This window comes from Triticum dicoccoides, chromosome 4B (genome assembly GCF_002162155.2).
Source record: "Triticum dicoccoides isolate Atlit2015 ecotype Zavitan chromosome 4B, WEW_v2.0, whole genome shotgun sequence".
Lineage (NCBI taxonomy): Eukaryota > Viridiplantae > Streptophyta > Magnoliopsida > Poales > Poaceae > Triticum > Triticum dicoccoides.
Genome location: NC_041387.1, coordinates 360,644,701 through 360,666,499, shown reverse-complemented (window position 1 = coordinate 360,666,499; position 21,799 = coordinate 360,644,701). Strand labels below are relative to the sequence as shown.

The window sequence follows — 21,799 nt, the reverse complement described above, 5'->3', positions numbered from 1 at the left end:
ACTGGGGCGGGAGTTCGGGAGTATTGCCATAACTCGTATAACGGATGCTTTTCGAAGGTTGAGGTACACGTTTTCCGGAGTTTTCTTGGTTATGTGTTGACGGATGGATACAGCTGGATGTAGGTATTGTTAGTTTGCGTGAGATATATTGCTTCCCCTGTATCCCCAACACCAGATTGCATAACTAGAAAGTTTCGGGAGTTTATAGGTGGGAATTCAAGTAGCTCCTAGAATATCTTTCCGACAGACGCATGATATGGGATTGGGTAAATCTCTATCATATGTATTTGTTCCGGCTTATTCTGCAAGCCAAATCCTTTGTTTTGTTTTATTTGTGGTATTCGAGTTGCTTCGAAGTCAAGTGTTGAATCCATACATTTCCTAAACGGTTTTCTCTTAAGTGGGCCCTAACCCACAGGTCTTTTCCCAGGATCTTACCTGACTCTTCTAATTATTCCGGAACTATTCCAATGTCTTTTTAGAGTTTGACGTAAGAATGAATTTCATCAGTCACATGCCTTCTCCAAGATTGATTTCAATTATTTCATTGTTGGCTCAACCTATTTGTTTTTCATTCTCCCGTAGTGTCTCAACAATTCATGGTGGTGTTCTCGTTGTCATTCTCGGATTTTGAAGACCGAAGCAAGGATTTCTCTTAAATCTTGCTCCATTCTATTCAAGATCATGGTTCCAGCTTGATGCCATGCTCTCATAATTGTTTTGATTGTGAGAATTCTTTTCATCCATCCGGAGCAATTCGAGAGCCTTTTCAGTTTGATTCTCCGGAGCCCATCACCTCATAATTATTCATTCTCAGCGTTCGGCTCTCGTTCTCGAATTCTTCCGACGCATCGTCCAAATATCCTCTAATCGGTTCATGATCTCTTCGTTCTCTTGTATCTAAATCCCCTCAAGTATCTTCATTAGTTTTCCAATTCTTCCCGGTGAATTTGTGCCTTTGCTGCTTTCAAATTTCAATTCTTACGGTGGTCCGTTCAAGATTCTTTTTCTTTGTTTATCATATCAATTCATTCGTTGTTTCCAATCCCACCGGTGGTCCCATCAATAACTTCTTCAAGTTTGCGCTATATCCCTCTTAATCCTTTCTACGAGAATAAGTAGTATGCCAAATCCATTGCTTGTCATCAATTTAATTTGATGAAGGATAAGCATACAATAAATCTTATTCTTATTTCCTTGAGGTGATTCAATTCTTTTCTTCCGGAGATTGTTCATGATGAAGTAATTCTCGGTTCTAGTGTTTCATCTTTTCCTTTTCCGGAGTTCCAAGTTTTCTCGGTTATATCGTCGCGAAGCTCCATCTAAATCATTGCAAGGCTTCACCTTGTGTTTTCAACTTCTCTTTCTTTCTATCATCATTTTATTACCGGAGTTCTTCATGGAGGCTCTACATGGTGGTTCGTCAAGGATTCTTTTCATTCTTCAATTGTTCTTCAAGATTTCTCTTGAAGTTATGATCCGCCAAGCTATACTCAAAATTAAACATGGTGCCCAACACATGTTTTTTCTAAGGAGTTCAAGTATTCTTCTTCTTGCATTTCGAAGTGCAATTCTTTCTACCTTATCTTTTGAGGTGGTGTTATGTCACTCTTGACAATTTCCTTCATGTTTCATGATTCACATGTTGTCAAGAATGAGGTATATTTAAATCCATCAATCTCTTCGTTGGAGTTATCTTGGTATAGATTTCACCTAAAGCCTTCCCTAAGGAATGTTGCTATTTGTGGTGCTTATCAATGATCTGAGTTTTCTCCTATCCTCTCGACGAAAGAAGTTGGTATCTCTTCTTTGATCTCAAGCGAGCAATTGTTTTTCGTTAGTGGCAGAATTTCACCTCAAGTGTTGAGATGTTTCCATAAGCCCACTACAAGCTTATTCTTTTCGTTGTTGGTTTTGCAACAACTCCGTTATAACCTTCTTGGAAGGGTGCTTTCCAAACTCTTTTGTGGCAGAAGTTGGCATTTTCTCCTACATTCTGTTACTCCAATGATCTATCTTCTATTCTTTCTTCCGGAGGCATTGTGATGTTGCTCTTTTCTCTCATCATCTCGAATTGTGAGGATCGTGTTCTTTTCGTGCTTATCCATTTAACCGGAGTGTTGTGTCTTCTCTTCAAGTTCTTTTCGTCTTATCAAGTTTTCCTTCTTCTATCAGTCGGAGTGCTGCCAAAATTATATCAATCTTATTTCCTCTCTCATCTTGTTTTAACCGGAGTGGTTTCGAATTCCTTCTTGTCCATTAAACTCTTGATTCATGTCTTTGCAACCTTCAAGTTCTCGTGATGTTCCTTGTTTCTCTTTTCTATCGGAGTGCTACCAATTTTGTTCAACTCTGTTGTGTTCTTCTTTCAACTTTTCAACCACTCAAGGTTCATTGGTTTCACTCGTTTGTCAAAGAAGCAACTTAGTTTTACCTCTTCTCTTCCTCTTCTGTTTCTCTCCGGTGCCATCCTAGATCTCGGGACGAGATCCTCTCGTAGTGTGGAGTGTTGTAACGCCCCGCATACAACTTTCCAAATTCTTAACTCCAACTCTTGCCTTTTCCGGAGATGCGATATGTTTTTCCTCCGTGGTTGGGTTTTTGTTTTTTTTGTTTTGCATCTTGTTCATGTCTTGCATTTCATCATCGCATCATTCGCATTGCATCGGCACTCCATTGCCGTCATGTTTTAAAACTTGCATCCGCTCGTAGTTGTCGTTCCTCGCTTCTCTTCGTTGCGTTCGTAGACCGTTTCGAGTCCAACCGGGTTCGCGTTCCCCTTTTGTTTGACCGCCATATCTCTCTGCTAGTCATGGACCCCCCTCCTTCGCAGCCCCCCTCTTGTGCGCGTCCGAAATTTTCCCCAAACCCGACCCGCACGGTCATGACCGTTGGGTCCGGATCATCCCCTAACGTCTAAAAAACATCCCCGTTTTGTTACTTGGGCTCCACATATTTCGCGACCGTCCGATTACGATCGTAGGTATGAGGTAGCCCCTAACCTAATCCACCTGATGTATATATTTTATCCAACCCTAAATCTCGGACGGCTGTCCCATCAATCCCCTCACTCGCTGCCACCGCTCATTCCAAATCCTCCTCGGTTTCCTCAGCCACCCAACCGCCTCCACCTTCCTGATCCATCTCCACCCAACCAGATCGCTGCAGCCATCACCTGCCCAAATCCCCTCGCAACCAGCCTCTTCCCCTCGTTCCTCACCTTTCTTCCTCTCCTTGCAACAGATCGAGCCATGGCACCGCCCCAGGCTCTTCCCCGACGCCATGGACGCCGTGGAGTATTCCTTTGCTCCGGAGCTCCTTCCTCGACGCCGAGCTCGCCAAGCCCTGCCGTCAGGGACCTCCTCTGCTCCCCGTTGACCCGCACCCATCTGCCTCGGAGCTGGCCTCCACAGCGTCCTCCCGAATCTACTCCGCCTCGCCTCTGCCGGATCGGAATAGCACCGGACCAGCAGGACCGTGCCCTTTCTTCTCCCTGCCTTCCTTTTTCCTACTGCCTTCTCCTCCTCTGTTTTCCTCTCTCTCAAATGCTCTCCCTCTCTTTCTCAGGGACGTACAAGGACGCCACCGCCCCATGGAACCTTCTTCACCTGCGCGACCCCGCCGGCCAGATCTGCTCGAGCTCACCGTCCCCTGCGCCTCAAGTTCCTCTCACCGGAGCCCCAAGTCCACCTCTGCCCCGTCGCTGAAGTCCATCGCGCCCAGCCGTCGGCGCTTGAACCTGCTGCTGTTTCTGTTCTTCAGAAATGAGCAGCAGCAGCTCGCTCGCCTCGCCTCATGTTGACCACGCCTGGGTCGCGTCCAGCACGCTGCGTGGCCCAGCGCCTCCCCAAGGCCCAACGCGCCCCTGCAGGCCTCCCTCACCACCGAACCGGGCCTTGGCCCATGGGTGAGCTCCCCACAGCCCCTCCACTCTGTTCAGCCCAACAGTGCTCCAGATTCAGCCCATGTGTATTTTTTTCCTACGTTGCGAATTTGTCTAATTTCCAGAGTTGCCAGTTTTACAGAAAAACCCCTGAAGTTCATGCATTAATAACTCATTAATCGTGCATCAGATTTAAATAAACTATATATGTAAAATGCTTAGAATTTTGCGTAGATTAATAATTTGCAACTTTCACCCATGTTACAATTGTTTAAATGTGTTGTTTGAATTAATTTGCATAAATGCCATGTTAAAATGCTTTATTCCATAACTAAATAACCGTAGCTCGGTTTTAAATAACCTTTATATGTAAATGGGGTGGAAAAATGCCTAGTTTAACATGGTGCATTTTATTTTGCTGTTTAACAACATTAAAATTGTGTTTAGGGCAGAACAGTACCAAATCAAGATATGCATGTGAGGATTTTCCGGAATTGTTGTTTGTAACTTCCGACCTCATTTAAACTTGCCTAGATATGTAGTTTCATTATGTTTCACCCCTTGCTATGTTTAAAAACATTTAATATTGTTGGGTACATAAACAAGAGAGAACTAAATATTTGATGTGGTGTTTTGTCAATATGCAACTCGTTGCATATTGAGCTCCACTTAACTTGTAGTATTGTTTGTTGCACTTTACCATGCCATGCCTCATTAAACCGGACATGCATCATACTTGATTGTGCATCATGCCATGTTTATGTGATGGTTGTTTACCATGATGTTTCCTTCTTTCCGGTTGCGCTTCTCCTTGATAGTTCCGGTTATGTTGCGACTGTGAGGATTCGTTTGACTACTCCCGTTCGTCTTCTTCATGGACTCGTTCTTCTTCCTAGCGGGATTTCAGGCAAGATGACCATTACCCTGGATCTCACTACTATCATTGCTATGCTAGTTGCTTTGTTGTGTCGCTATGATGCGCTTCCTATCGCTTGTTCATCAAGCCTCCCAATTGCCATGTCAGCCTCTAACCTTTTCACCCTTCCTAGCAAACCATTGCTTGGCTATGTTACTGCTTTGCTCAGCCCCTCTTATAGTGTTGTTAGTTGCAAGTGAAGTTGAAGATTGCCCCATGATGGACAGGATTATGTTGGGATATAACAATATCTTTTATATTGTTAATGCATCTATATACTTGGTAAAGGGTGGAAGGCTCGGCCTTATGCCTGGTGTTTTGTTCCACTCTTGCCGCCCTAGTTTCCGTCATACCGGTGTTATGTTCCCGGATTTTGTGTTCCTTACGCGGTTGGGTGATTTATGGGACCCCTTTGACAGTTTGCTTTGAATAAAACTCCTCCAGCAAGGACCAACCTTGGTTTTACCATTTGCCTCACCACCACCTATACCCTTCCCTTGGGTCGGCCAACCTGAGGGTCATCTTTATTTTAGCCCCCCGGGGCCAGTGCTTGTCTAAGTGTTGGTCCGAACCGAGTAGACTGTGGGGCCCCCTCGGGGAAACTCGAGGGCTGGTTTTACTCGTAGGCTGACCTATCCGGTGTTGCCCCGAGAACGAGATATGTGCAGCTCCTACCGGGATTGTCGGCGCATCGGGCGGCTTTGCTGGTCTTGTTTTACCATTGTCGAAATGTCTTGTAAACCGGGATTCCAAGTCTGATCGGGTCTTCCTGGTTGAAGGTATATCCTTTGTTGATCGCGAGAGCTTATCATGGGCTAAGTTGGGACACCCCTGCAGGGTATAATCTTTCGAAAGTCGTGCCTGCGGTTATAGGCAGATGGGAATTTGTTAATGTCCGGTTGTAGATAACTTGACACCAGATTCGAATTAAAACGCATCAACCGCGTGTGTAGCCGTGATGGTCTCTTTTCGGCGGAGTCCGGGAAGTGAACACGGTTTTGGGTTATGTTTGACGTAAGTAGGAGTTCAGGATCACTTCTTGATCATTGCTAGTTTCACGACCGTTCCTTTTGCTCTCTTCTCGCTCTTATTTGCGTATGTTAGCCACCATATATGCTTAGTCGCTGCTGCAGCCTCACCACTTTACCCCTTCCTTTCCTATTAAGCTTTGCTAGTCTTGATACCCATGGTAATGGGATTGCTGAGTCCTCGTGGCTCACAGATTACTACAACAACAGTTGCAGGTACAGGTTGTGCGATGATCATGATGCGAGAGCGATGCTTGCTTGCGTTGAGTTCTTCTTCTACTTCTTCGATCAGGGGATAGGTTCCAGGTCGGCAGCCTGGGCTAGCAGGGTGGATGTCGTTTGAGTTTCTGTTTGTGTTCCATCCATAGTCGGATGTTGCTCTTATGTATTGTGATGTTGTATTCGGGTGGCATTGTATGCCTCTTGTATGTATCCCCATCTATTATGTAATGTTGATGTAATGATATCCACCTTGCAAAAGCATTTCAATATGCGGGTCTATCCTTGGTGGGACCTTCGAGTTCCTTTTGGATAGGGTCGCATATTGGGCGTGACACCTCCGTGGATTGCCTATCGAGCTCTGCAACAGTTTTGGCAGTCTCAGTGGCAACAACCTTCGCGGCCTCCTCTGCGGCATCCTTGGTGATCTCTTTCACATCAACAGAGATGTTCATGTCTTCTAGTGGGGGCGAATATGTGAAGATACAAAATCAATAAGAAATCCAAGATAAAGTTCAAGAAAACAAAGCAAAACCGACAACAAGAGAAGTACTTAAAGGGGATTACTTGTAGTCTATTGAGAAGGGACAGTCTCTTCTTCGGCAACGTCGGTTGTTGTCGCCTGGCTGCTGGCAACCCCCACTTGCCGGCACTTCCTCGGTGTAGATCCTTGTCAGTAAGTTACTTTCCAGGGTGGTAGATGATAGAAGCATCACCAAGGGATCAACTTCTTGGTGTTCTTATTTCGGTGTTCTCCTTCAACCTCCTTATCGGTTTCAGAGATAGGAGCGTCTACACTAGTGCTTGCAAGCCGGTCCTGGACAATGCCCTCGCACTAGGGGCTGACAACCATGACATTTGCAGATGTTGTGCCCTGCCCAGTGCTTGTCCTTGGCTCGCTTTCTGTTGCAGCCTTCGGCTTCTTCCGAGACCTGTACACTAACATCTTCTCATCTCTGCAAAATCAAGATAGTCAAACAATTAGGCCAACAACTACGAGAAAATCAAGAATTGATGAACAAAGATTGAATCACTTACCCTATTCTTCGTGGTCACTAAGATTTGTAAAATCCCAAAAAGTTGCATTCCCAGCGCAGGAAGTTGCAGGAGGTGGTACCGGTGGAATGCTGGCGCCCTTTGTCCCTGATGAAGCAGAGGGTTGAGAAGCTTCTAATTCATCTACGGTTGACGGAGTTGGCTACCAGGAGGTCTGGCGCCGAGAATATTATTGTTGGGGAACCCTGGCGGCAGCTTCCATGCCGGCAAGCTCATGGCTTTCTGGTTTAGTGTGCGTCATCTTCTTCTTGGTGGCCTTCTTTAAGCCGCGGCTCTTGTGTGAGCAGGGGATCCTCCGCTGCTTCTTCCTCCACACGCTCGTCGGCATGTTCTTCTCCACCTCCTTGCTGCTCTTCGGCGTGCTCTTCTTCTTCACCCATGCACTCCTTGGCATGGTCATCCTCCTCGTCGGCATCAGTAGTCGGCGCCTTGGAGCGCGCCTTCTTCAACTCTTCTGCCCTTGCCTCAACGAATAGAAGTTCATTATTCTTGGCTGGGTGGACCATTTCCTTTTTCTCATCTCTAACTAGCGTTTCTGCCAAGTTATCGAACCATGTGTCCACCACTTCTTGTGTGGGCACTGTCCATTTCACCAAGATAACCTTGGCATTGCATGCCGGCATTATCACCAGGATGGAATCCTTGGTGTTGTTATTGCACAATGGATCACACCCTCCGGCAAGGTAAAGTTGCAGCCGTTGTTGAAAAGCTGGCGCGATCAGCCAATAGTGCTCCATGATCGTGAGGTTGTTGTTGAGACCTAGGTACAACCGCATCATGTTGGCAGTTCTTGTATTCCCAAGCTCACCGACCTCCTCTCTGCTGCAAAGGGGAAATCCGCCAGCGGGTGAATTCTGTGCCAACCATTTCAAGGGTCATCTTGGCGGTCTTTAGCGGATTAATCCTGTCAAGCGCAAGATCAAGCTTGGCATCATTGGGACCAGTCTCACTCCAGTGCTGATTCCTTTCAATATTTTCAGTCCTATCAGCGCAATATGCGAGAAAGTGCTCCTTCTTGATCTAGCACCAGTTCTCCCTCCACTCATTCCACTTGGTGTGGAGCTTGCCGTCAAGCTAATACTTCTTCATCCTTGTCCTTGGGATCCAAGTGACAGTGCCGGAGAGAGCATCACCGCTCTCAATTTAGGGATTAAGAAATGACGAAGGGAGGCACATTTTTAACTACTCCAACAAAGTTCTTGTAGAAGTGTGAAAAAACGGACATGCATGTGATGGTGTTGGGGGCAAAATCCAGCAGCTTAAATCCATATGACATCATAATTTCATGGAAGAGATATGAGAATGGAAGACACAGACTGCAGTAGAAGTAGCCGATGAATAATTTTTACTTGTCATCATAGGTAGGGACGGTTCCTGACAAAACTTCTATGGCGGGGTGGTCCTTCGTTTTGCTCGACCACACATACGCATACTTGGTGAGGAGATCGTTGGCTGTCAGCACCGGGAAGATGACTCACCCCTCCGCATCTTGGCAGTGGCCGCTTTCTTCTGTTCTGCCTTCGGATTGGCCTTCTTCGGGGCCATGGCTATTTCTGCGGATCGATTGAGTGGAAAGCAAAGCAAAGCGGTGCCATGATGGAGAACTCTACTCTGGCACGAGGAGGAAGAAGATGTAGGGTGCGTGAGATGCATTGCGAGCGAAGGAAGCATGAATTGATCACCGGACCCACATATTCCTTTTTAAGGGGAAGGCGCGCGGGCTGGCTCTTCACTACTCAGCGTGGTCGTGCTTTTGCAGGAGCACAACCACTAGCTGCCGTTTCACGCCATCTCTCCCATGTCACGTATTAAATGTGCTGTAACATCCCAAAATTCTAAATTTTGAAATGTTGTTAATTAAATAAATATGATTGTGTTGTTTGATTGATTGACTAAAAGTGAGTGAAATTTAAAACTTTTGAAAGATGAATGAGAGGGAATGAAATGACTTTCCCAAACTTTCATCCTTGCATTTTATCTCAATGAATTCAAATTCATTTCAACACAAAACCCTAGAGTGAAGATGACATGACTTCTTCCATTTGAAATCAAAAGGGTTTTTGAAAAGATTTGAATTCCATTTGGAAATATTTCAAATTCAGAAACTTTATGCAACTCAATGATTTTCATGAGAAAAGATAAAATGACTTCTTCAAATTATATGAAATATGAGTTGGAAGTTTAAAAGAACTAAATTGAAAGTTCCTTTGAAGCTATTTTGAAACCCACTTACAATTTGGAGTTATTTGCTTTTTTATTCAAATTATTTTTCTTCAAAAGTAAAATATATGGAAAATAGGATAAAATGATTCCCTACAATAGAAAAGTGGAGAAAAATAAATTTGAAATAATTTGGTATTTTCAAAATGATTTTTATTGGGTTTTATTGCACCAACATCACTGTTTGAGTTTTATCAATTTCTGAGGATTTTATTTGAACTTGAAAAATAGTTAATGTTGTAGGAAATCTTTTTTTGAAATTTTTGGTATATTATATGTCTACGTAATATTTTATTTTGTTTTGTTTTTCTTCTCTTTTCTATCTCTGTTTTACTTAAAAAGAAAAGCTAGTCTCATAGTTTTTCGGCTGAATCCTTTAGCCCAACTAACCAGCGCACTGGCCAAATTGGCCCATGACCTACCTCGCTCGCGAAAGAGATACGCGTCGGCTGCCCGAGCTAGTCTCGCTTGCTGACATGCGGGGCCCATGTCATCTTCTTCCTCCCCACGACACAAGAAAATCCTTCCCCAAGATAGCCCCTTTCCTAATCAAATCCTTGCTGATTCGCTCCATTCCTTACCCCTCGCACACGCCCGCCTCCCTATAGATAATGCCCCCTCCTCCTCATCCGATTTTCGCAAAAATCACGGTCTCCCGAGCCCGTTTCGGCCTGATCCAATCTCGCCGGAGTGCGCCGCCGCACGGAGCTTTCACGAGTTGAATTCCGCCATTACTAGAGGTCCCGAGCACCCCTCTCCCTGTGTTTCTTTCTGCCTCTCAACTCCCAACCCACTAACCTCTTATCCCTCGCAGACGCGCACGGTAACGAAGCTACAACTCCTTCCACATCTCGCCGGACTTTGCCTCGCTCCAGCCGATCGCCCTCGTCACCACCGCGAGCACTAGAAGCCGCAGACACTACCATCGCCATCGCCGAGATGCGCCGGACCTCGTCGTGTTCCGCCCCGACTCCACGCCTCGCTGGAGGACCACCGAAGGGCCGCCACCATCAAAGGTCAAACCGCTCGAGCTCTTGGCTCCGTGGCAGGGGCACCCTGCCCGACCCCGCCACCCAGCGCCGCCTCACGCCACACTGGAGCAGCCGCCCCTCCCTACCTCACCGCCGACGCCGGGGATCGCCAGATGCCGCCACCTCACCGGCGCCCTCCGCCTCTGTCAACCACCAACGCCCGCCGTAAGCGCCTCCCTCCGTTTGTTTCTTTTCTTTTCTCTGTTAGGTTTATTAGGATCGGTTTAGTTTTTGTAGGATTTAGTTAAACTGAACCGCTCGGTTTAGTTTTTTCTTCTCGGCAACCGCGGCCATCGTCGGAGATCTCCTCCACCCGGCTGCCTCGGTGTTCCTCTTGCCTCCCTGACCTGCCCAACGTGTTCCTCTCCTCTCCACGAGCCGCCCCAACCCTCTTGCCCTCCCCGGAGTGCCCTGCATCGCCGAGACCACCATCACCCGAACCCTCTCTGCCGCCTCCCGTCGTCGCGGCATCTTCTTCGTTCTTCTCCTCCCCGGTGTCTTCTACTCCTCTGAATCGGTGCGGTGTTCTTTCCCGAGCTCGCCAGTGCCCTGGTCTCTCCAGGAGACGGCCGGAGTAGCCCGCTCCATCGCCGTCCGCCCACCCTCTGTCTCCTCGGGTCGCCTCCCCTCGATGACGTTCTTGGCCTCCCCGCGCCTCCCTTTGGTCGGGGATGGGAGCGCCGGGCCGGGCCACGCCCTCCGGTGGCTTCGCCATGGCCGGAGTTGGTCGGCCCCCTCGCCGGTCCTCCCTCCTCTGGCTTCACTGTTCCCCGCGTGAACGAGCAGGAGGAAGAAGACGATGCCAGCGCCCCTGCTGCTGGGTCCCGCCTGTCTCCTTGATCCCACCCGTAAGTGACCTAACCCTGGGCCCAGTCATTTTAAGTGGAAGCGTAATTCAGGAATACGTTTTCAATATTCAAAAGCATATTCTTGGTCTCCTTCGGCTAAAACTATGCTTTCCCTTCCAGAAAGCGTATTGTCGTCTTCTTCAGCCTAAACTGCGTTTTCTGACTCAGAAAGCGTATTTTCTGAAATCCGTTTCTATCTTATCCACTCAGGGACCCGGCTGTGAATAATATTTTTATAGAAAATTCCCTGAACTTCAACCCTTCACAACTTTTTGCTCGTAACTCCGATCAAGGTGAAACCAACGCTCACATCTTCGTATCGTCGAGCTCTTTCTAATGCTTCCATTTTCACTAGGTGGTCCTGTTGGGGAACGTAGCAGAAATTCAAAATTTTCCTTCGTGTCACCAAGATCTATCTATGGAGAAACTAGCAACGAGGGGAAGGAGAGTGCATCTACATACCCTTGTAGATCGCTAAGCGGAAGCGTTCAAGAGAACGGGGTTGAAGGAGTCGTACTCGTCATGATCCAAATCACTGGAGATCCTAGTGCCGAACGGACGGCACCTCCGCGTTCAACACACGTACAGCCCGGTGACGTCTCCCATGTCTTGATCCAGCAAGAAGAGAGGGAGAGGTTGAGGAAGACTCCATCCAGCAGCAGCACAATGGCGTGGTGGTGATGGAGGAGCATGGCAATCCTGCAGGGCTTCGCCAAGCACCGCGGGAGAGGAGGAGTACTTGGGTGAGGGGGAGGGCTGCGCCAGAACTTGTGGTGCGGCTACCCTCCCACCCCCCACATATATATAGGGGAAGGGAGAGGGGGGCCGGCCCCCTCAGATCCAATCTGAGGAGGGGGCGGCGGCCAAGGAGGGGAGGAGTGCCTCCCAAGTCAAGTGGAGGCCCTCCCCCTTAGGGTTTCCCCTTTCCCATGCGCATGGGCCTTGGGGGGGCTGGTGCCCCTGACCCATTAAGGCTAGGGCGCCCCCTACAGCCCATGATGCTGTATTGGACGTAGTGGAACAATTTTCGGACCCCCGGACCCCTCCGGAATCCTCCGGAACCTTCTGGAAGCTTCCCGGTACAATACCGAAAAAACTCGAACTTTTTCCGGAACCCGAACAACAACTTTCCATATATAAATCTTTACCTCCGGACCATTCCGGAACTCCTCGTGACGTCCGGGATCTCATCCGGGACTCCGAACAACATTCGGTAACCACATACAAACTTCCTTTATAACCCTAGCGTCATTGAACCTTAAGTGTGTAGACCCTACGGGTTCGGGAACCATGCAGACATGACCGAGACGTTATCCGGTCAATAACCAATAGTGGGATCTGGATACCCATGTTGGCTCCCACATGTTCCACGATGATCTCATCGGATGAACCACGATGTCAAGGACTCAATCGATCCCGTATACAATTCCCTTTGTCTAGCAGTATTGTACTTGCCCGAGATTCGATCGTCGGTATACCGATACCTTGTTCAATCTTGTTACCGGCAAGTCTCTTTACTCGTTCCGTAACACATCATCCCGTGATCAACCCCTTGATCACATTGTGCACTTTATGATGATGTCCTACCGAGTGGGCCCAGAGATACCTCTCCGTTTACACGGAGTGACAAATCCCAGTCTCGATTCGTGCCAACCCAACAGACACTTTCGGAGATACCTGTAGTGCACCTTTATAGCCACCCAGTTACGTTGTGACGTTTGGTACACCCAAAGCATTCCTACGGTATCTGGGAGTTGCATAATCTCATGGTCTAAGGAAATGATACTTGACATTAGAAAAGCTTTAGCATACGAACTACGATCTTTGTGCTAGGCTTAGGATTGGGGTCTTGTCCATCACATCATTCTCCTAATGATGTGATCCCATTATCAATGACATCCAATGTCCATGGTCAGGAAACCGTAACCATCTATTAATCAACGAGCTAGTCAGCTAGAGGCTTACTAGGGACATAGTGTTGTCTATGTATCCACACATGTATCTGAGTTTCCCATCAATACAATTATAGCATGGATAATAAACGATTATCTTGAACAAGGAAATATAATAATAACTAATTTATTATTGCCTCTAGGGCATATTTCCAACAGTCTCCCACTTGCACTAGAGTCAATAATCTAGCTCACATCGTCATGTGATCAACACTCATACGTCACATCGCCATGTGACCAACATCCAAAGAGTTTACTAGTGTCATTAAACTAGTTCACATCATCATGTGATTAAGACTCAATGAGTTCTGGGGTTTGATCATGTTTTGCTTGTGAGAGAGGTTTTAGTCAACGGGTCTGCAACTTTCAGATCCGTATGTACTTTGCAATTCTCTATGTCATATTGTAAATGCTGCTTCTACGCTCCACTTGAAGCTATTCCAAATGGTTGCTCCACTATACATATCCGGTTTGCTACTCAGAGTCATTCAGATAGGTGTTAAAGATTGCATCGACGTAACCCTTTACGTTGAACTCTTTATCACCTCCATAATCGAGAAACATGCCCTTATTTACTCCAAGGACAATTTTGACCGCTGTCCAATGATCCAATCCTGGATCATTCTTGTACCCCTTTGACTGACTCATGGCAAGGCACACTTCTGGTGCCGTACACAGCATAGCATACTATAGAGCCTACGTCTAAAGCATAGGGGACGACATTCGTCTTTTCTCTCTCTTCTACCGTGGTCGAGCTTTAACTCTTAACTTCATACCTTACAACTCAGGCAAGAACTTCTTCTTTGACTGATCCATCTTGAACACCTTTAAGATCATGTCAAGGTATGTGCTCATTTTGAAAGTACCATTAAGCGTTTTGATCCATCCTCATAGATCTTGATGCTCAATGTTCAAGTAGCTTAATCCAGGTTTTCCATTGAAAAATACCTTTCAAATAACCCTATATACTTTTCTAGAAATTCTACATCATTTCTTATCAACAACATGTCAACAACATATACTCATCAGAAATTCTATAGTGCTCCCACTCACTTCTTTGGAAACACAAGTTTCTCACAAACTTTGTATAAACCCAAAATCTTTGATCATCTTATCAAAGTGCATATTCCAACTCCGAGATGCTTACTCCAGTCCATGAAAGGATCGCTGGAGCCAGCATACCTTTTAGCATCCTTAGGATCGTCAAAACCTTTCGGATTGTATCTCATACAACCTTTCCTTACAAAAACTGGTAAGGAAACTCGTTTTGACATCCATCTACCAGATTTCATAAATGCATCTAATGCTAACATGATTCCGACGGACTTAAGCATCGCTACGGATGAGAAAATCTCATCGTAGTCAACTCCTTGAACTTGTGAAAAACTCTTCGCCACAAGTCGAGCTTCATAGACGGTGACATTACCGTCCACGTCCGTCTTCTTCATAAAGATCCATTTATCTCAATGGCTTGCCGATCATCGGGCAAGTCCACCAAAGTCCATGCTTTGTTCTGATACATGGATCCTATCTCGGATTTCATGGTTTCTAACCATTTGTCGGAATTTGGGCCCACCATCGCTTCTCCATAGCTCGTAGGTTCATTATTGACTAGCAAAATGACCTTCAAGACAGGATTACTGTACCACTCTGAAGTAGTACGCATCCTTGTCACCCTACGAGGTACGGTAGTGACTTGATACGAAACTTCATGATCACTATCATAAGCTTCTACTTCAATTGGTGTAGGCGCCATGGGAACAACTTCCTGTGCCCTGCTACACACTAGTTGAAGTGACGGTTCAATAACCTCATCAAGTCTCCACCATCCTCACACTCAATTCTTTTGAGAGAAACTTTTTCTCGAGAAAGGACCCGTTTCTAGAAACAATCACTTTTGCTTCCGGATCTGAATTAGGAGGTATACCCAACCATTTTGGGTATCCTATGAAGATGCATTTATCCGTTTTGGGATCGAGCTTATCACGATGAAACTTTTCACATAAGCGTCGCAGCCCCAAACTTTCAAGAAACGACAGCTTAGGTTTCTCTAAACCATAGTTCAAACGGTGTCGTCTCAACGGAATTATGTGGTGCCCTATTAAAGTGAGTGCGGTTGTCTCTAATGCCTAACCCATGAACGATAGTGGTAATTCGATAAGAGACATCATGGTACGCACCATATCCAATAGGGTGCAACCATGATGTTCGGACACACCATCACACTATGGTGTTCCAGGCGGTATTAATTATGAAACAATTTCCACAATGTCTTAATTGCGTGCCAAAGCTCGTAACTCAGATACTCATCTTTATGATCATATCATAGACATTTTATCCTCTTGTTACAACGATCTTCAACTTCACTCTGAAATTACTTGAACCATTCAATAATTCAGACTTGTGTTTCATCAAGTAAATATACTTAACATCTACTCGAATCATCTGTGAAGTAAGAACATAACGATATTCACTGCATGTCTCAGCACTCATTGGACTGCACACATCAAAGTGTGTTACTTCCAACAAGTTGCTATCTTGTTCCATCTTACTGAAACCGAGGCTTTTCAGTCATCTTGCCTATGTGGTATGATTTGCATATCTCAAGTGATTCAAAATCAAGTGAGTCCAAACGATCCATCTGCATGGAGTTTCTTCATGCGTATACACCAATAGACATGGTTTGCATGTCTCAAACTTTTCAAAACGAGTGAGTCCAAAGATCCATCAACATGGAGCTTCTTCATGCGTTTTATCCCAATATGACTTACATAGCAGTGCCACAAGTAAGTGGTACTATCATTACTATCTTATATCTTTTGGCATGAAAATGTGTATCACTACGATCGAGATTCAATAAACCATTCCTTTAGGTGCAAGACCTTTGAAGGTATTATTCAAATAAATAGAGTAACCATTATTCTCCTTAAATGAATAACCGTATTGCGATAGACATAATCCAATCACGTCTATGCTCAACACAAACACCAAATCACAATTATTCAGGTTTAATACTAATCTTGATGGTAGAGGGAGCGTGCGATGTTTGATCACATCAAACTTGGAAACACTTCCAACACATATCGTCAGCTCACCTTTAGCTAGTCTCCGTTTATTCCGTAGCTCTTTTATTTCGAGTTACTAACACTTAGCAACCGAACCGGTATCTAATACCCTGGTGCTACTAGGAGTACTAGTAAAGTACACATTAACATAATGTATATCCAATATACTTCTATCGACCTTGCCCGCCTTCTTATCTACCAAGTATCTAGGGTAATTCTGCTCCAGTGGCTGTTCCCCTTATTACAGAAGCACTTAGTCTCGGGTTTGGGTTCAACCTTGGGTTTCTTTACTGGAGCAGCAACTGATTTGCCGTTTCATGAAGTGTCCCTTCTTGCCCTCTCCCTTCTTGAAACTAGTGGTTTCACCAACCATCAACAATTGATGCTCCTTCTTGATTTCTACTTTCGCGGTGTCAAACATCGTGAATACCTCAAGGATCATCATATCTATCCCTGATTGTTATAGTTCATCACGAAGCTCTAGCAGCTTGGTGGCAATGACTTTGGAGAAACATCACTATCTCATCTGGAAGATCAACTCCCACTTGATTCAAGTGATTGTTGCACTCAGACAATCTGAGCACAAGCTCAACGATTGAGCTTTTCTCCCTTAGTTTGCAGGCTAAGAAAATCGTCGGAGGTCTTATACCTCTTGACGTGGGTACGAGCCTGAAATCCCAATTTCAGCCCTCGAAACATCTCATATGTTCCGCGATGTTTCGAAAAACGTCTTTGGTGCCTCAACTCTAAACCGTTTAACTGAACTATCATGTAGTTATCAAAACGTGTATGTCCGATGTTCGCAACATCCACAGACAACGATTGGGGTTCAACACACCAAGCGGTGCATTAAGGACATAAGCTTTCTACTGTCTGCATAATCACTACTGTCAACTTTCAACTATATTTTCTCTAGGAACATATCTAAACAGTGGAACTAAAGCGCGAGCTTATGACATAATTTGCAAAGATCTTTTGACTATGTTCAGGATAATTAAGTTCATCTCATGAACTCCCACTCAGATAGACATCCCTCTAGTCATCTAAGTGATTACATGATCCGAGTCAACTAGGCCGTGTCCGATCATCACGTGAGACGGACTAGTCATCATCGGTGAACATCTTCATGTTGATCGTATCTACTATACGACTCATGCTCGACCTTTCGGTCTCTTGTGTTCCGAGGCCATGTCTGTACATGCTAGGCTCGTCAAGTTAACCTAAGTGTTTCGCGTGTGTAAATCTGGCTTACACCCGTTGTATGTGAACGTAAGAATCTATCACACCCGATCATCACGTGGTGCTTCGAAACGACGAACTTTCGCAATGGTGGACAGTTAGGAGGAACACTTTCTTGAAATTTCAATGAGGGATCATCTTATTTACTACCGTCATTCTAAGCAAATAAGATGCATAAACATGATAAACATCACATGCAATCAAATAGTGACATGATATGGCCAATATCATTTTGCTCCTTTTGATCTCCATCTTCGGGGCTCCATGATCATCATCGTCACCGGCATGACACCATGATCTCCATCATCATGATCTCCATCATCGTGTCTTCATGAAGTTGTCTCGCCAATTATTACTTCTACTACTATGGCTACCGATTAGCAATAAAGTAAAGTAATTACATGGCGTTGTTCAATGACACGCAGGTCATACAATAAATTAAGACAACTCCTATGGCTCCTGCCGGTTGTCATACTCATCGACATTCAAGTCGTGATTCCTATTACAAGAACATGATCAATCTCATACATCACATATCATTCATCACATTCTTCTTGGCCATATCACATCACATAGCATACCCTGCAAAAACAAGTTAGACGTCCTCTAATTGTTATTTACATGTTTTACGTGGCTGCTATGGGTTTCTAGCAAGAACGTTTCTTACCTACGCAAAAACCACAACGTGATATGTCAATTGCTATTTACCCTTCATAAGGACCCTTTTCATCGAATCCGTTCCGACTAAAGTGGGAGAGACTGGCACCCGCTAGCCACCTTATGCACCAAGTGCATGTCAGTCGATGGAACCTGTCTCACGTAAGAGTACGTGTAAGGTCGGTCCGGGCCGCTTCATCTCACAATACCGTCGAAACAAGATTGGACTAGTAACGATAAGCATATTGAACAAAATGAACGCCCACAACTACTTTGTGTTCTACTCGTGCAAAGAATCTACGCAATAGACCTAGCTCTGATGCCATTGTTGGGGAACGTACAAGATCTATCTATGGAGAAACTAGCAACAAGGGGAAGGAGAGTGCATCTACATACCCTTGTAGATCGCTAAGCAGAAGCGTTCAAGAGAACAGGGTTGAAGGAGTCGTACTCGTCGTGATCCAAATCACCGGAGATCCTAGTGCCGAACGGACGGCACCTCCGCGTTCAACACACGTACAGCCCGGTGACGTCTCCCATGCCTTGATCCAGCAAGGAGAGAGAGAGAGGTTGAGGAAGACTCCATCCAGCAGCAGCACAATGGCGTGGTGGTGATGGAGGAGCATGGCAATCCTGCAGGGCTTCGCCAAGCACCGCGGGAGAGGAGGAGTACTTGGGAGAGGGGGAGGGCTGCGCCAGAACGTGTGGTGCGGCTACCCTCCCACCCCCCACATATATATAGGGGCAAGGGAGAGGGAGGCCGGCCCCCTCAGATCCAATCTGAGGAGGGGGCGGCGGCCAAGGGGGGGAGGAGTGCCTCCCAAGTCAAGTGGAGGCCCTCCCCCTTAGGGTTTCCCCTCTCCCATGCGCATGGGCCTTGGGGGGGCTGGTGCCCCTGACCCATTAAGGCTAGGGCGCCCCCTACAGCCCATGCTGCTGTATTGGACGTAGTGGAACAATTTTCGGACCCCCGGACCCCTCCGGAATTCTCCGGAACCTTCTGGAAGCTTCCCGGTACAATACCGAAAAAACCCAAACTTTTTCCGGAACCCGAACAACAACTTTCCATATATAAATCTTTACCTCCGGACCATTCCGGAACTCCTCGTGACGTCCGGGATCTCATCCGGGACTCCGAACAACATTCGGTAACCACATACAAACTTCCTTTATAACCCTAGCGTCATCGAACCTTAAGTGTGTAGACCATACGGGTTGGGGAACCATGCAGACATGACCGAGACGTTCTCCGGTCAATAACCAATAGCGGGATCTGGATACCCATGTTGGCTCCCACATGTTCCACGATGATCTCATCGGATGAACCACGATGTCAAGGACTCAATCGATCCCGTATACAATTCCCTTTGTCTAGCGGTATTGTACTTGCCCGAGATTCGATCGTCAGTATACCGATACCTTGTTCAATCTCGTTACCGGCAAGTCTCTTTACTCGTTCCGTAACACATCATCCCGTGATCAACCCCTTGATCACATTGTGCACTTTATGATGATGTCCTACCGAGTGGGCCCAGAGATACCTCTCCGTTTACACGGAGTGACAAATCCCAGTCTCGATTTGTGCCAACCCAACAGACACTTTCAGAGATACCGTAGTGCACCTTTATAGCCACCCAGTTACGTTGTGACGTTTGGTACACCCAAAGCATTCCTACGGTATCCGGGAGTTGCACAATCTCATGGTCTAAGGAAATGATACTTGACATTAGAAAAGCTTTAGCATACGAACTACGATCTTTGTGCTAGGCTTAGGATTGGGGTCTTGTCCATCACATCATTCTCCTAATGATGTGATCCCATTATCAATGACATCCAATGTCCATGGTCATGAAACCGTAACCATCTATTAATCAACGAGCTAGTCAGCTAGAGGCTTACTAGGGACATAGTGTTGTCTATGTATCCACACATGTATCTGAGTTTCCCATCAATACAATTATAGCATGGATAATAAACGATTATCTTGAACAAGGAAATATAATAATAACTAATTTATTATTGCCTCTAGGGCATATTTCCAACAGGTCCCACAATGAAAATGACCAGTTTTCCCTTACCCTTATCAGCCCCCTTCGAGAGAGAACCGTCCGGTGTTTCGTTTCCGTGTCTTCACCACACTTCTTCCCGGAGCCTCCATCACCCCCAGGCAAGCCACAACAGACACTTGCCTTGGTTTTCAACTTGAATATTTGATAAAAGTTTGCCCGTTATCTGCCTTCTTGTTTGCTTCTACTGTCGTTGTTTCGGTTTTACTCGTGGACTCGTGTCCACATTCTTGCTATGTTGTGATGCATCATGATATCTTGTGCTACTTGTTAGTATCATTTTCACATGTCATGCTTGTTGGTAGTAGTAATACATGCTGGTAGTTGTGATGTTCTTCGGATGCATGCTTAGTCTGCTATTCAGTACCATTGCTATGTTGGTTCCGTTGCATCTAGTTGGTGACATGCAGACTTGGTAGTATTCTTTCTATGTTCTTGCATGGTAGTTGTTCATGATGCTAGTAGTCAGGATGTGCTTATGGTAGAGTTATGCTTGTGTTAATCATGCTCGTCAGTATGCCATGCTCATCATAAATGATTCACTATTATTATGCTTAATGCTTATGTTGCATCCATGTTAATTTTGGTATCATGCATTATTGTTGCATCATGTTAATTTCATATGACTCAGCTTATTGCATTCAAGTTTAACCGGACTTAATTGAACTTGAACAACTGTTGGCTGAGTCATGGTGCCTTTGAATCGAGATGACCAGTGCAACCACATTTACCTTATGGAGGGTCTTGATTCGGTCCTTTGTCGTGCCTCTTGCCGGTGCCTCCAACAAGGGAAGGTTATGGGCATGTTGTACCCTGGCCCGGTAAGCAGACATAACCTTGTGCGCTCGTTGTTGTTATATCCGGATTGTCCCTGTTTGAGACCGTTTTTCCATGACGATGGCCGAAGATGCCTTTGGTAGGCATGGGGCCACCCATGACTTAGCCCTGAGAGGGAGTTGGTTGGAGTGGCCGGGAGAGTGTCATGGCAAGGGAAGGGTTTCGTCGGAACGCGTTGGTCCACCCTAATGGGAGTGCGAGGCTATGGGTTTTGTGATGTGGGTAAAATGCGCTAACCTCTGCAGAGTGTGTGTGTAAAATCTATCGATAGCCGCGCCCGCAGATAGGGGCCTAGTTCAGAGTAGGTCACACTATGAGCCAACAACAATAATAACTTGATTAATAATAACCTCGGTTCGATTGTGACGCCCGGGTAATCATGCTACAGTAATTCCACGCTAATGATGCCACGTCCCCTCGGTTACTGTTATTACTCTTGCGATGGTTCAAAAACGGTTTGAATTCAAATTTAAAATCAAGTCAAACAGTTAAAGTTTTCAAAAGTCAAAACTAAAATGTTCTAAATGTAACAAATAATTCATAAGTAATGTTGGTGGAGGAACCACATTTTTATAAAATGTCTAAATGCATTCAATTAATTAAAACTGTCGGTAAAACAAATAAATAAATGTGTTGGTATTTTATAAAATACTAAACTATATTATTTGGGGGTTAAACCTTTTTGTGGCAGAGGTATAATTAGTGCTACTATTTAAGATACAACTTTTATATTTTATAAAACAAAAATAAAAGAAAACTGAAAAGAAATAGAATAAAAAAAA

General features: G+C 45.5%; 1 long non-coding RNA gene across 3 annotated transcripts in view; it reads left to right on the top strand.

Annotated features, from left to right (window-relative positions):
* Positions 1 to 9,824: 9,824 nt before the first annotated feature.
* The window catches only part of LOC119293628, a 14,924-nt gene continuing 2,949 nt past the window's right edge, over positions 9,825 to 21,799 (top strand). For 2 of the 3 annotated variants that reach the window (XR_005143157.1, XR_005143159.1), the window contains exons 1-2: positions 9,825 to 10,062; positions 10,137 to 10,518. This is a non-coding gene — a long non-coding RNA (uncharacterized LOC119293628). Of the gene's footprint in view, positions 10,063 to 10,136; positions 10,519 to 20,201; positions 20,500 to 21,799 lie in introns of those variants that run through there. The other variant, XR_005143158.1, reaches the window with a different exon arrangement.